At 49.8% G+C, this 16,518-nt stretch overlaps 1 protein-coding gene across 2 annotated transcripts in view; it reads right to left on the bottom strand.

The window, feature by feature from the left end:
• Positions 1 to 204: 204 nt before the first annotated feature.
• The window catches only part of LOC129560676 (ankyrin repeat domain-containing protein 26-like), a 210,309-nt gene continuing 193,995 nt past the window's right edge, over positions 205 to 16,518 (bottom strand). Inside the window, exons 8-9 of one of the 2 annotated variants that reach the window (XR_016035241.1) lie at positions 5,112 to 5,283; positions 205 to 328 (exon numbers count right to left, since the gene is read on the bottom strand). The gene's annotated coding sequence lies outside the window, so the exon portion shown is untranslated. The remainder of the gene's footprint in view (positions 329 to 5,111; positions 5,284 to 16,518) is intronic. The other variant, XR_016035243.1, reaches the window with a different exon arrangement.

Genomic DNA, 16,518 nt, shown 5'->3' with positions numbered 1-16,518 from the left:
GCCGTCACAAGGAACTTTCTAGAGGGGGAAAAAAGCTGGTCTTGAGAACATCACCGGAGCAACCAGCTCTTCTGCTCCTCCCTCTGTGATCTCCCATCACCCCAGTTCTCTCTGGTCCACGGACGGCCAGGTAGCTAATCCAAGAGCACAGCTGACCTCTGGGAAAAGATGACTGTTCATCCCAAGGGAGTTCCAGAAAGAAGGAAACTGACGCCGGTTGGGGTGGTTAGCTTTAGGTGTCAATGTGGCTCTGCTGTGCTGCTCTGTTTTGTGATCAAGCGTCAGTCCATGTGTTGCTGTGATGGTCCTTTCTAGGCGTGATTAATATCTGCAATTGAAAGTGAAAAGAAAGTGAAGTCACTCAGTCGTGTCTGACTCTTTGCAACCCCATGGACTGTAGCCTACAAGGCTCTTCAGTCCATGGAAGTTTCCAGGCAAGAGTGCTGGAGTGGGTTGCCATTTCCTTCTCCAGGGGATCTTCCTGACCCAGGGATTGAACCCAGGTCTCCTGCACTGCAGGCAGACACTTTACCGTCTGAGCCACCAGGGAATTGCCTCATCCAAACACTTAATAGTGTGAGTAGACCTCACCAGGGCTTCCCTGGTGGCTCAGAGGTTAAAGCGTCTGCCTCCAATGCGGGAGACCCGGGTTCGATCCCTGGGTCGGGAAGATCCCCTGGAGAAGGAAATGGTAACCCACTCCAGTATTCTTGCCTGGAGAATCCCATGGACGGAGAAGCCTGGTAGGCTACAGTCCACGGGGTCGCAAAGAGTCGGACATGACTGAGCGACTGAACAGAAGTCAACGGGACGAAACAGGCCTCATCCAATCAGTTGAAGTTTCAAGGCCAAAGGCTGAAATTTCCCAAGGAAGAAGCAGTTCTGCCTCAAGACAGCCTTAGGAACTCTCCCTTATGTCCCAGGCGGTGGCCCTGCAGGACTCAGCCTGGAGGTTGCAGGGTTAGCTCTTCCCTGAACTCCCAGCCTGCTCCACCATCTTCAGACTTCCTGGGCCCCCAGTCAGGTGAGACAATTCCTTAAAATAAATCCATGTCTCTATATAGCTGTATCTATACCCAGAAATGAAGAGAATTGAATTCGTATCAAGCATCTTTCTGACCATAGCACTAAGAGATTCAGTTCACTTTAGTTCAGTCCCTCAGTCGTGACTGACCCTTTGCGACCCCATGAATCACAGCACACCAGGCCTCCCTGTCCATCACCAGCTCCAAGAGTTCACTCAAACTCATGTCCATAGAGTCGGTGATGCCATCCAACCATCTCATTCTCTGTCGTCCCCTTCTCCTCCTGCCCCCAATCCCTCCCACCATCAGAGTCTTTTCCAGTGAGTCAACTCTTCGCTTGAGGTGGCCAAAGTATTGGAGTTTCAGCTTTAGCATCAGTCCTTCCAATGAACACCCAGGATTGATCTCCTTTAGAATGGACTGGTTGGATCTCCTCACAGTCCAAGGGACTCTCAAGAGTCTTCTCCAGCACCACAGTTCAAAGGCATCAATTCTTTGGTGATCAGCTTTCTTCACAGTCCAACTCTCACATCCATACATGACCACTGGAAAAACCATAGCCTTGACTAGACGGACCTTTGTTGGCAAAGTAATGTCTCTGCTTTTTAATATGCTGTCTATGTTGGTCATAAGGTATCAATTAATCAATTAAGGGAAAAAAAAACTAAAAAACACACAGACATGAAGGCTAAGCAATGCAGTTCTAAATAACCAAGAGATCACTGAAGAAATCAAAGAGGAAATAAAGAAATACCTAGAAAAAAATGGCAACGAAAACATGGTGACCCAGAAACTGTGGGACACAGCAAAAGCAGTTCTAATAAAAAAAAAATTGCAGCGATACAATCCTACCTCAAGAAACAAGAAAATCCTCGAATAAATAACCTAACTTTATATGTAGAGCAATTAGAAGCAGACAGCAACAGCGACAAAAAACACCCAAAGTAGAAGGAAAGGAATCACAGAGATCAGAGCTGGAATAAATGAAGAAGAGATGAAGAAACCGATAGGAAAGATCAGATGTTCGTAGAGAGGCATAGATTACACATAGTGCTGGTTTAGTCGCCTAGTCGTGTCTGACTCTTGCAACCCCAAGGACTGTGCCAGTCAGTCTCCTCTGTCCCTGATATTCTCTAGGCAAGATACTGGACTGACTGGGTTGCCATTTCCTCCTCCAGGGCATCTTCCTGACCCAGGGATCAAACCTGCATCTCCTGCATTGCAGGTGGATTCTTTACCTCTGAGCCGCCAGAGATTCCCATAGATTATATATAGACATATGTGGATAGGGGTTTCCCAGGTGGCGCTAGTGGTAAAAAAAAAAAAAAAAAAGCCTGCCTGCCAATGCAGGAGACATAAGAGATATGGGTTCGATCCTTGGTTTGGGAAGAGCCCCTAGAGGAGGGCATGGGAACCCACTCCACTATTCTTGCCTGGTGAATCCCATGCACAGAGGAGCCTGGTGGGTTACGTCCAAATGTTAGCAAGGACATGAGTGAAGCAACTTAGCATGCATGCATGCATATACAGATATTTGGTGTAGAGATCTGTACATATATCTATAGATCCAGAAATATATATATATATATACATATAAAAATAGATCATATTTATAATCCTACTTATCTATCTGTTCATCCATCCATCATCCATCATCCATCCATCGTCCATCCATCCATCCATCCATCATCCATCTACCATCCATCCATCATCCATCATCCGTCCATCCATCATTCATCCATCATCCATCCATCATCCATCCATCCATCCATCATCCATCATCCATCCACCATCCATCCATCACCCATCCATCATCCATCCACCGTCCATTCATCATCCATCCATCATCCATCTACCATCCATCCATCATCCATCCATCCATCATCCATCATCCATCCATCCGTCATCCATCATCCATTCATCATCCATCCATCCATCCATCATCCATCTACCATCCATCCATCATCCATCCATCCATCATCCATCCATCCATCCATTCATCATCCACCCATCCATCCATCATCCATCCACCATCCATCCATCATCCATCCACCATCCATCCATCATCCATCCACTGTTCATCCACCATCCATCCATAATCCATCATCCATCCATCATCCATCCACTGTCCATCCACCATCCATCCACTGTCCATCCACCATCCATCATCCATCCATCATCCATCCACTGTCCATCCACCATCCATCCATAATCCATCATCCATCCACTGTCCATCCACCATCCATCCACTGTCCATCCATAATCCATCATCCATCCATCATCCATCATCCATCCATCCATCATCCATCCATAATCCATCATCCATCCATCATCCATCATCCATCCATCATCCATCCATCATCCATCCATCATCCATCATCCATCCATCCATCATCCATCCATCATCCATCCATCATCCGTCCATCATCCATCCATCATCCATCATCCATCCATCATCCATCATCCATCCATCCATCATCCATCCATCATCCAACCACCATCCATCCATCATCCATCCACTGTCCATCCATAATCCATCATCCATCATCCATCCATCATCCATCCATCATCCATCATCCATCCATCCATCATCCATCCATCCACCCACCCATCCACCCATCAGCAGAGCATGGTCCTCCAGAGACTCAGAACCACAGTCCATGACAAATGTGTCCTATGCTGTGTGTACCTGGAGAACCCAGACTAACTCCCGACTGTATTTCCCGCCACACCAGCCCCACAGCCTGAGTCAGAGGAAGCAGGTGGCCCAGGGTGAAAGGTTGTTTATTTGGAAGGAAATATTCCTGGAGTGATGGATGAGGGTGTCTGCCAGCTGGCATGTTTGGGGACAAGGACATTCATATTTCTGAATCCAGATTCCCTAGAACGGGGTGCTGAGTGCTCATCACATAATTCTTCCTGATGTACCTGTTCATTATTTCCCCCATGAGAAATAGTGGTCAGGTGCAAAATTGTTAAACCACAATCTATTCTCCAGGGGGTTGTGGGCTTTTTAATCAAAAGGTGCCTCTTTCTGCTGACTGTTATGCTGTTGAGGACTCCAGCGTGAACTCAGCAGTGGGTGAAGGTCAGCTTCTCAGAGTCACTGTGGGTTTAACTGCTTGAGTGTGACTGGGACCCCAGAGTGAAGGCGGTGACGGGGCGTGGGGCTTTGTCCACCCCTCCTGGACCACATCTATAGGACCACGCAATGGAAGGAGGCAGCTCCACCCCTGCTTGGGGTGTACTAAGCCCTTTGCTTCTCTGTCCCAGGATCAGCAGCTCCTTTCTGCAGGTACGTGGTTGCCTTTGAAACCATGGCACCCTCCATCTTGTATGTGGTGTGCAATGCAGACCCGAGGATCCCACCTTGGGTCTCAGCGGCAGTCTGCAATCCTCAGTGTATCAGAGGGGCAGGATTGTCTTGCACCCATGGCTTTCAAACTGGGATAGGATGCAGGCTGCAGAGCAGAAGCCTGAGGCGGGGGCTTGAGGAGGAGATCCTGCCGCTCATCAGGACTGGATTCCTGCAGACCCTGATGTCCATTGCCCACTCCCACCTCCACTGCTGACCACCAGGCAGAAGCTCCAGTGCTCCTGCCTTGTGCCCCCTCTGCCTTGTCTCTTTCCTTTCTCTTCAAAGGCACAGATGGGACCCAGGTGGGGCTGACAGCCCAGCCTCAGAGCTGCTGTTCAGGGAGCCTGTGGCCTCATTCTGGACCTGGATCATTAATGTGTTTAGTTGGCTGCCTCCACCATCACCTGCTCTGTTTTACCTGTCATTCTGGATGACTGGGGGGCCCAGGGGAAGGCTATGTCACTTGCCCATTGCATCTCCAGCCTCGTCCTTCCAGCTCCCATCCCCACTCACCTGTCCTAAACACCCTGCTGGGTGTGCTCCATCCACCTTTATCACCCAGGGAGTCCCTTCCCCCTCTGTCTGTTGGACAAGCACTAGGATTCCCAATCCACTGCCGAAGCGTGCCCTCTTTGGCACTTTCTTCTCTCCCTACCCTGAGGAGGCTGTCTCCTGCCCCGCCCCAGATGCTGCATGTGGCCCCCCAGCTCTGGCCTGGAGACCCTCACCTGCTCCCCTCCCGGACCTGCTGTTCTCCTGTAGCGTCCGCTGGATCGGGCACCAGGTGTGCGTCTGAGGAGGCCCAGGGCCTGAGTAGAACTCCACTTTCTCCAATAACTGTTCCAAATTTTCTGCAAGATGCGCAGCGTGGCTGGCTCCTTTCAGTGACGATAACGTCCTCTAATGCCGGAAAAGAAAGTGGCCGGTGGACTACACACCTCGCGCGGCCCTTCTGCTGTCCGTGAACCTCATGTGGAGACAAGGTGAGTGGCTCCAAACCCAAGTGTGGTTTGTGCCATCCCCACAGCCAGCTTTCATCTGGCTTTTTTTTTTGGGGGGGGGGGAGGATCAGAAAGTTGCTTGCACAATCACCATCACAAAGAACCCAATATAATACAGTTGAATAACTTTTCAGTATTGTCACACAACTCAAAACGCTGCAAGTGTTTCAGAAAGAGCCACCAGCTTCCAAGGATAAGTGATTATCAGGAAGGGTGCTCATGCGTTTTTAAGGATCTTGCAGAATAATGTTACGGTGTATACTGTACAGTCCATTCATTTTGTTGTTTCTGAACCTCAATTCCCAGTGCAGTCCAAGCTCTTGTAGGGGATGTCACAGGAATAATTCTCCCCACAGCTGGAAATATGCATTTGGGGGTTACCACCCGTTACAAAACTATGTTGAAATAATGACGGCTTATGCTACATGACGATTGTAAAGGCAGAAGGAGGGCAAGAGCAGCTGTCATCTGTAAACCCCTCCCCTGTGCTGGTCTGTCTTCCTAGTGTCACTAATCATGCAGAGAGGGTAAGGAGGTGCCACCCCAGGCCGGATCGCCAAGGGTGAAGTCCCTCACAGTTCCTGACCTCACTGCAATGTTGACCTCGGATCAGTTCAGTTCAGTTCAGTCGCTCAGTCATATCCGACACTTTGTGACCCCATGAATCACAGCACACCAGGCCTCCCTGTACATCACCAACTCCCCTTGGATAAACCTCCTCAAATCCCTCTCCCTCCCTCTCCTCGTCTGGGTAACAGGTGACCACAGGGCTTCTCTGGTAGGTTGTTTGAGGACCAGAGGTTGTGACTGTAAAAGTCTTAGGATAGTCTCTGTCGACAGTTAATGCCCAATAAATGATTATGCAGGTGGGTGTGATTTCATTCTCCACGTGTATGATTTCGTGCTCACAACAAGCATGCAAGATAGATCTTTTAATCTCCATCTTAAAAACTGAACACTTGAAACCAACGCTGTGTCCTCCAGAAAGCAGAGCCTGAGGAAAGGATTACGTGCCGGTGCCGTATGGGGTGCAAGGCCGCAGGGCTGCCTTTTTCACTAGCTCCTTTGCAACCCAGCCCAGGCACCTGAAGCACAGACCTCAATTCCTCACAGTTCTGGAGATCAGGGTGTCTGCAAACTGGGCCAGGGCCACTTCCTTCCTGGTCTGCAGATGGCGGTCTGCTGGCTGTGTCCTCACGTGGCAGAGACAGTGAGACAGACAGGAAGCGGGGCCCGGGGTCTCTTCTCTGAAGGACACTAACCCCGCCACAAAGCCCCGGATGCGGGGAAGCCTGAAGGCGAAAGGGGAGCGGGCGGCAGGGGATGAGACAGCTGGGTGGCACCACCGACTCGATGGACATGAGTTTGAGCAAACTCCGGGAAGTCGTGCAGGACAGAGGAGCCTGGTGTGCTGCAGTCCATGGGGTCACAAGCAGTCGGACACAACTGAGCAACTGAACAACAACTGACATGTAAACAGCAGTACGTGTTCAGTGCACACACTTGATGGGTGTGGAGTACACAAACACGCACGGACCCGTCATCGCCACCTGTGAGCAAAGATATCCGTCGCCTCCCAGCGTGTGCTCTCCTCCTCTCCTCTGCCCCCCTCCTCCTTCCTAAATAATCTGTGTGTGTGTGATAAGAGCGCTTAACATAAGATCTATCCTCTCGGCAAATTTCTAAGTACACAGTACAGTATTGTTAACTCTAGCCAGCTCTAATGTACAGTGAATCACTAGGACCCTTTCATCTTGTAAGTGAAACTTTGTACCTTTTGATCAGTTCCTCCCCATTTCTCGCTTCCCCCAGCCCCTGGCAACCAGCTACCTACTCTCTGTCTCGAAGAGTTTGACCTCTTTAGGTTCTCAGTATCAGAGATACCATGTGATATTTGCTTTTCTGTGTCTGCCTTATTGCATTGAATGTAACGTCCTCTGGGTGTACACGCATCGTCGTGAACGGCATCTCCTCAGCTTGCGTTCTGTAACTCGACAAAGTGCTGCGTGTTTGGTTTCCGAGTGTGAAATGGAACAGGTTGGGGATCAGGAATGGCAGACGCAGCTCATTTAATCGGGATTTTACAGGATGAGAACAGAGGAAGCACTTGGGCTGTAACAGCAAAGGTGGCAGACAACACCTCCCCTCTCCCTGTGCTCCACGCGCTGCTCGGAGGCTGCGGGATCTCTGGTTCTCCCTTTCCGCCTGTGGGGTGGGTGCCTTAGGTCAGGAAATTGAGGCACAGGGTGGCTGAGGAGCCTGCCTGAGGCCACATCACCCTAGAGCCGCCGTCACTTACCCAGGACACCAGGCCTCAGGGGCCCAGGCTTGGTTGCTCATTGTGTTGACGTATATGAAGTTCCCCGCTTGGGCCCTGGGTCTGCACCAGGCTTCACAGGCATTGCATGGACCCAGGTCATAGCACCAGCCTGGGCAGGGCTTTTAGGATCCAGTTCTGTGGATAATACAGCTTCTTATATGCTGTTCCTCTGAGCACCGTGTCATAAACCTCTGGTCTGCAGAACTGTGGATCCCCACCAGCGATGCTGGCAGAGGCTGCAGGCAGGGCTTGGCCAGCACCAGTTGTCCACTAGTCCTTCTCTAGATGGAAGCTGGCACTCGACTGGTAGAAGCACTGGTATTTCCTGCAGCTGTTCAGGGCCAGAGCATCGGTGCTGTAGGACCAGCGTCCATTCTCACTGGTGATGTCAGCGTTACAGTCATGGAGCTTTTCCAGTAAGACATCTCTCATCGTGAAACTGACCTGGTGACCAGCACCACACACAGCCTGTCCTCAGTGGCTGCAGATTCTGCATTCGTGCATTCACCCATTTGCTAACATTATTCTGTGGCTTCAGGTCAATGGCCTCAGTGCTTTCATGCATTTATCTGTCTAACCCCAGAGTAGTGGGGAATTTGAGTTCCTGACACACACACGGTCCCAGCGGAGGTGGAACCAAGGCCCTCTGCCTCCTGGCCTCGGCTCTCACACGAAACAAGTGGCCTTTTCAGTCTGTTTAGTGACACATTTTCCCTGTTTTTAGGCTTCTGGTGGATGACCTTAGTGTTTAAAATTTCCCTCAAGCATCACACTGAAACGCTGCCCAGAATCCTAAGAACAAGAGGCTCTGAAAATACACATGTTAGATGAGCTTCACTCAGACACAAGCTCCAGAGATGGTGGCTTGAATTCAATGTGAATAACTCAACCATGTGTTAAACAAGTGTCTTTAAACAGAAGCACACACGATACAGGTTCAGTTTTGATCTGCTGGCAAAGCTGCATCAGTGAGAGGCTCTCAGGACCCTGGCCGTGTATTTCCCCAGCTGCACTGACCTGGCATGAACCTGGGGTTCCAACGAAAAACAAACCCCAAGGATATCATTGCCTGGACCAGGGCTTGGTGAACTGGGCTACTGGGCCAAGTCAGAGTAGAGCACGCACTGTTGTCTGTAGGGTTGCAGAGTCGAACATGACTGAGGTGACGGAACGTACAAATGTAACACGGGAGCTGGTTGGTTACATCCTGTGAAATAGGATGGAGCAGGTGCCCTCATACCGAGGTCTTGAGAGAATGGAGTTAAACGTGCGTGGTCGCGCCTACCTATGAGTGCGTGTTCAGTTCGTTCGCTTCAGTCATGCCTGACTCTTTGTGACCCCATGGACTGTAGCCGGCTAGGCTCCTCTGTCCATGGGATTCTCCAGGCAAGAGTACTGGAGTGGGTTGCCATGCTCTCCTCCAGGAAATCTTCCCCACCCAGGGATTGAACACATATCTCCTGCACTGGCAGGCGAGTTCTTTACCACTGAGACACCGGGAGAGCCCCTTCTGTCTGTGAGCCAGCATCAGAATGAACGTGGGCTCCAGAGCCTCACCCCACACGGAGCTGAGCAGGCTGCGGGCGTCTGCTGCCCTTCCTGGTTCTCCCTGCTCCCGCCCCGGGGTAGTGCAGGGCCGTGTCATAATCGATAAGGATCATCTCACAACCCTGCCAGCTGGTTGCTCCTTTATTTCAGAGGAGGAAACAGGCTCTTGTGCGAGAGACGTGCAGACACAGGCCTGATCCCGGCCGCAGGGCCAGGCTCCGCCACCGGCAGTGTGACCACCAGGGAGCATGGCCTCAGCAGGCGTGCGCAGGTTGCTCCTCTGTGAAGTCAGGGCGGTGAGGGTTGTCAGGAGAAGAAAGGGGACCCACTCAGGAACAGTGCTGGCAGCAAGCGTTGCGTTAGCCACTCAGCCACGGCCTACTCATTGTGACCCCGTGGACTGTAGCCCACCAGGCTCCTCTGTCCTTGGGATTCTCCAGGCAAGAACACTGGAGTGGGTTGCCATGCCCTCCTCCAGAGGAATCTTCCCAGCCCAGGGATCGAACCCAGGTCTCCTGCATCGCAGGTGGATTTTTTACTGCCTGAGCCACCAGGGAAGCCCAAGTATTAAGTAATTAAATACCTGTTACCTGTGGAGGGCGATGCTGGTACTTGATTCAAAAGCCCTCCTGCCTTTGCGCCCACCTCCCCAGTGGATCTGTGGCTCTTCTGTGGGGAGCTGACCTTGACCTCTCCTTCACCTGCACAGACAGGAAGTGCCCAGAGGTTAGGGCCTGCCACCCCTCCCCCTGACCACCACGACCCCCGGTTCCTGGTCTGGAGCTTCCTGGCTCCGGGCTGGAACTGCGCTGGGGGGTAACTCACTCCCAGGGCCCCTCAGGATCAGGCTGGAGGCACGCCTGCCTCATGGCTTCCTGCTTCTCCTCCAGCCGGGACCTCACACCATTCATTTCCCGCCCACACCCCATCCCATCACACGCCTCTGTCCCTCGTCTCGGGTCTGCTTCTGCGGAATCTGATGACACAGAGCATCCCTGAAGACGTGCGCTCCCAGCCGAAGACCCCGGGCTGGACCCACGCTGCCCGCTGGCCTGGGGCCGGCTGCCCGCTCCGGCCCCATCGCGTTCCCCAGCCTCGTCTGTGCAGACTGACTGAGCTGCCGAGACTGGGGCCCCTGGGGGCCGCCCCGGGCCCGCCCCACAAGCAGCGCCCCGCAGCTGCGAGAAAGCCGCCCGCTGGGCTTTCCCAAGGCTCCCAGGAGAAATCCTCGTTTCCCAAGACAGGGTTCAGCCGTGTGGAGGGAAAGCAGGTTGGAAAACAGCAGTCCTCTCTTCAAAGAGCCTCTGGACGTGAGCGAGGCCGTGCTGCTCCTGTGGAGTGCTGGTGTAAGCGGGAGGGGGCTTCTCCAGAAAGTGGTGATCCGGTGGTCCCCGGACCCGGAGACCCTGCAGACATAGGGCCTCCTGTTCGTCACTGGGCTGTGGTGGGTCCGCTCCTAGCAACGCAGGTGGTGGGTTCACGGGGGAGGGGAGCGCCTGGTAACTGCAGTGGACACCGTGAGAGGGAAACGGCCGCCCACTCCAGGATCCTCGTCTGGAGAACCTCCTGGACAGAGGAGCCTGGCGGGTCACGGTCCGTGGGGTCACACCGAGTTGGACATAGGTCATGCAGAGCGAGCAGTGCGGAGCAGGGCAGGGCAGCCGGCGCCTTCTGGGTCCTCAGGCAGGGCCAGACCCCGCTCTGAGGTGGGAGGTGAGGTCGGCGTGGGCTGGTGGTCTGAGGGCCCAGGTTTGTGGAGGGTCTGAGGGCCCAGGTGTGATGAGGTCCGAGGGCCCAGGTGTGGTAGGGTCTGAAGTCTCAGGTGTGGTGGGGTCTGAAGTCTCAGGTGTGGTGGGATCCGAGGGTCCAGGTGTGATGAGGTCTTAGGGCCCAGGTGTGCTGGGGTCTGAGGGCCCAGGTACAATAGGAAAACATTGGTTTTAAGTTGAATCAAATGGCAATTGTATAGTTTCTCCCTTTAGCACTGAGCTCCCCACAGGTAGGCAAGCGGTTGGATTTATTTAGACCAGTTTTTGGAAAAAAGTGGGGATACTAATAGCTTTTTGTCAGAATTGTTGTGATAATGTAATGGGATATAACAAGGGAATCACCTTAGCACGTTGTAGGTCAGTGTACAAATATAAGTGATCACACCTGCCATGCATATATCACTTATACCATGAAGTAGAGTGTTTAGTTTGCCTGTTTCCTGGCTCAGCAAGAAATAAAATATTGATTTGCTTGCACATGTGAGGTGTCTGTGCCAAGCCCTTGAATGTGGTCTGGGGGAAAGATGTTTCTTTCTGCAAGTCCAGCAGCCTGCAGTGTCCTGAGTTACACAGGTCCGGCTGCCAGTCCAGAGCAGAGTTTAAATGAAACCGACTATTCTAACTGCAGCTGTCTTCTTGTTTAGAAGACTTAATTGTGTTTTATCTCATATTGTTCTTAGAAAACTGGGTAGCTGATGATATCAGTTCCAACTGTGTGATACATTTTTAAGCAGATATTGATTTACATAATATGCTGCTGTCAAACACAGGCTCACCCAGACCAGATGTTTTTTTATCACCAGCCTTGGTATCTGGGAAGAAATAAATAAAAGAGTGCAACAAGCTGACCATTAAACAACACTATTTCAAAAAATACACTCTTTGAAAAGACTGTTTGGAATTTTCTTATACATTTCTTAGTTCAAGGAACTGCATTTAACTGCAAAAAGATGGATTGTTAATTGTTTCAGAAAATAACAGTAAGGGTATTTGAATCAAATTCCCTCCCATTCCAAATATTATTTGGAATATTTTGAATACTGAAAACATTTTCCCTATTGCTGTTTATCTAAAGCTAGTGTTCTATCCTCTTGCTTCTCTCTGATGAAACTGTGGGGTGATTAACAAGGTGGACATTTTATCATAACGACACTGCTGATCAGAATTTTTTTTTCTTATTCTCTAAAAGACTCTGCATCTGGGTCTCTCCAATACCTTGGTCTGATTCTCAGACACAGCTGAAAACCCCATGGAGCCCTGTCTGCTACCTGACCCCCAGGGAGCTCTGACAGAGCCTCAGAATTTTACTCAACACAGTGACCCACACAGCTGCATGGAATTCATCTTTCTTTTTGGTTTCCTTTTTCTTCATGCATCTGGTCTTGCCGTGGTCTGAGGGTCCCTTCTGCTACCTTCTTCCATCTCCTTTTGCACCATCTTTCTCTCTCTCTGCGCCACCTTGGGCTCAACAATCATTCCTTTTGCTTTTTCTCTTCTAAATCATATTCTGTCTGTTTTTGTATCTTGTGCTGTGACGTACCTATGATTCTAGCTGCCCTTGTCATCCCACCTCTACATAAATTTGGGAGATAAACAAAACCGTGAATTTTGCCCTTCAAATTAGTGTTTTTTCTTATTTATAAAGCTTAATTTAACTGGAGAGGGCAGAGCAGCACAGTCATGCTCATAGATCATTGGTGTCGCTCTGAATTGTTATAACTCTGAAAGTAAATTGGCCAGTATGTCTCCAGAGCCTAAAGTTGTTAATCCTCTTTAACCCAGTAATTGAACTTCTGAAAAATCTACCCTTCAAAATGAATCTGAAACTCAAGCATAAAATCAAATACAAAGATGTTTATGATGGCTTATTTATAATGGAAAAGAATGGAAATATCCCATGATAGTAAAATGGCTTTACAAATACATTTTGGAAATAAATACAAGAAAATATTATGATGCAAATAACATTAGTGTAAAGTCGAGTGAGTGTAAAGATGGAAAGTTTGTGTTAGGACTGGCAGAGAATTCATAGTTGGGTTGTGTGTATGTATGCATGCGTGGCATGCTCAGTCATGTCCGACTCTTTGCAACCCTACAGACTGTAGCCCCCCAGGCTCCATGGGATTCTCCAGGCAAGAACACTGGAGTGGGTTGCCATTTCTTCCTCCAGGGGATCTTTCTGACCCAGGAATCGAACCCACGTCTCCTGAGTCTCCTGCATTGGCAGGGGGACTCTTTACCCTTGAGCCACCAGGGAAGCCCGTAGTCAGGATAGAAGTAGATTGAGAGGTGGACTCAGGACACATTTGAGCAACATGGGCAGAAGTAATGGTGGGCGTTCTGGTTGAATGCTGCGTAACAAATGACCCCAGGCTTCGCAGGGGTAAGACCGCAATCATTATCATGTTCCCAAATGCTGTGGGTCAGGAAACTGCATGGAACACAGAAAGGTCTGGGGTCTCATTGGGAAAGACTTGAACGGCTGGGCTGGCCCGAGGCTGGGGACTGGAACTGTCCGTTTCCTTCCTCACCCAGACATGTGTTACCTGGGCTGCATGGCTTGAAGCACGGGCTCCCCAGGATGGTTTAAGCGGTGTGTCCACACATGGCTTCTCCCCCTGCTTGGGCTTCTCACTGCATGGGACTGGCTTCAGGAGACCACGTGGAAGCAACATGACTTTTAAGACCTTGTTCCAGAAGACACAGGATCCCTTCCACCATACTGCTTGACCAAAGCCATCCCAGGCCTGCCCTGACTTGAGGGGAGAGGACACGGTCTCAATCCCTTGATGGGGCAAAAGTCAAAGAAGATGTGACTTTTTTCTTTTGCCCACAAAGACCTGAGCACCAAGGCAGAGCAGATGGAGGAGATGTCACTCCTAAGAGTGTCCCTAGTCAGAGACTTTAGGAATTAATAACATGGAAGACCCTCACCCTCTGCCTGGAGTGGACTAGTTCAGCCTCCAGACAAGCAGAGGGTCTCTCATTTCCAGGAGAGTTAAGGAATAAGATGGGTAATCGTCCCTGTTGGAGAGTTTAAAAACATTTCTATTTAACGGTGGAAGGATTTACATCAAAATCTTGATTTCTGGGTTCATTTGTAGAAGCTCTATTTGCTCGTTTACTAACCTTTGAAAATTTATAAAGCAGAGATTAAAATCCATGCCACGAGTCCCAAGCTAAATTGGTTTATTATCAAATGTTCATTATATATGATCCTAGAAAGGTTTCAGGAAATGGACATGAATACATCATAGGCTGGGCTTGCTCATACCACCTCCTCATCCAGGAAACAGGAAACCACACCGAGTCAGAGTTAACCCATGAGAGAGACGCTCTCTCTCTTTGGTTTCCTAAATTTGAAAGTAAATTTTATATACTTACGACAATTCATTCAGTAATCATGCCGAATGTTTACACCCACATCTCCCGACTCAGTGATCTCCCACTGTGTTTTCTTTGTGTCTCTCCAATGGCAAGTATCATATCCTGTCTTGGATTTTAGTTATTTTTACATTAATCTAATGTTGCTTCCCTGGAGGCTCAGTGGTAAAGAATCCACCTGCAATTTAGGAGCTGCAGGAGATGTAGGTTGGGAAGATCCCCTGGAGGAGGGCATGGCCACCCATTCCAGTGTTCTTGCCTGAATCCTACGGACAGAGGAACCTGGCAGGCTGAAGCCCATAGGATCACAAAGAGTCAGACACGACTGAAACGACTTACCACATGCGCATGCGTACATTAATCTAACTCACACTAGATTATATTCTAGCATATTCTATGCATTTAGCATGTGACTCAAAGATATACTCTTAATTTACTTAAACTTCTCTTTTCCTGCCTTGCTTTTGTGCATGTACAGAAATTAGCCGTGAGGATTTTCAATCTCTTTTATACTTCGTTTCACGTTGGGGCATCAGCTTCAGTTGACTTTATTTATTTATTTAATTGAAGGGTAATTGCTTTACAGAATTTTCTGTCAAATGTCAACATAAATCAGCCATACAGTTGACCTTTGAATATTGTGGGGGTTAGGGGCATTGGGCCCCAGTGCAGTAAAAAATTCACATATAACTTTTCAGTTGGCCCTTTGTATATACAGTTCTACATCAGTGAATTCAGCCAACCATGGATTGTGTAGCACTGCAGTACATATTTACTGAAAAAAAATCTGTGTATAAGTTCAAATACTATTCCATTTGCAAAGAAGTTCATATTCATGATCATTCATAATTTTTATCCTTTAATTATGTTTTGTCTCACGTCTTAACACGAATGGACAGGATAGCTTGCTGTTCTTTAGGGAGTATTGATTGTGTTTTCCGAGAGCAGTGCTGTAAATATTATTGCATCGTCCGCGTTTTAACCTGGTCACCAGGTGTTTGACTGTCTTCCGAGCAGCAGCGAGAAAATCGCATAAAAGTGGGAGTGGCGTGTCAGATCCTGTTGCCTCTAAAAGGCTGCTTCTCACCTGAAAAGCGGGCTTTATGCTGCCTGTCTTACCTGCACCATGAGGTTGTTTTAGGAACAAGTGAGAAGATGCTGATGTCCCCGACCTGCTGGGGGATGTGCGGAATAGCTGTCATTGCGCACGCTCTGCAGTGAGAGAGGGCCCGAACACGCAGCACTTGCCTGGCTGCGCGCCCTACCCGCACTCTGGCTGGTACCTCTCCTTACAGTCGGGCGCTTGGTCATCAGCCTTGATCCAGCCTCAGGATCTTTCTCAACATGGTGCCGATGGCCCCTGAGATAAACCTGTCTTAGGGAGTGTGGTTTCTGAGTGAGCAGAAATACTCCCCAGGCACAGAGCTTGCCGCTCTTCCACGTCTGTGAACACACCTCTGTTTGTTCATACGGAGCGGCTCCCCTCCCCGCCCCGCCGCTTCCGACAACCAGCTGCCCTTCTTCACCTCTTTGCCCTTCCAGCAGGTTGCTTGATGGGGTCCCGGGAGTGACCAGACTGGGGCTGGGGGGCTGGGGGTCAACCCTGAGCAAGCCTTCCAGTCATACCTGTCAGCAACTCTGTGCTCCAGGCTGGATCTGGAGAGGACATGGTCGTAAATGAGGCTCTGCAGGGTGACTTGCTTGGTTGCATTTCTCTCATCTGTCATCTTACTTTCTTAAATAAAGGGTCCCCCCCCGCCCCGTCAAAAACACATTATTAGGTAAAATGTATATGAGGTATAACCTCACATAAGTTTGAGGTTAGGTACATCTTGAAATACCTCATTCTGCCCCAATCACTACTTGAAACTTAAATAAGTTTGATTTAATGTGTGTGTGTGTGCACGCTCAGTCACGTCTGACTCTGCCACCCCATGGACTGTAGCCTACCAGGCTCCTCTGTCCATGGAATTCTCCAGGCAGGAATACTGGAGAGGGTTGCCATGTCCTTCTCCAGAGGATCTTCCTGACCTAGGGATCCAACCCATGTCTCTGGCATCTCCTAGATTTGCAAGTGGATTCTTTAACACTGAGCCACCTGGGAAGCCAATGC

The sequence above is a fragment of the Moschus berezovskii genome, chromosome 18 (genome assembly GCF_049115385.1).
Source record: "Moschus berezovskii isolate FMDL1 chromosome 18, NW_MosBer_1.0, whole genome shotgun sequence".
Lineage (NCBI taxonomy): Eukaryota > Metazoa > Chordata > Mammalia > Artiodactyla > Moschidae > Moschus > Moschus berezovskii.
This window is presented reverse-complemented; position numbering and strand designations above follow the sequence as displayed.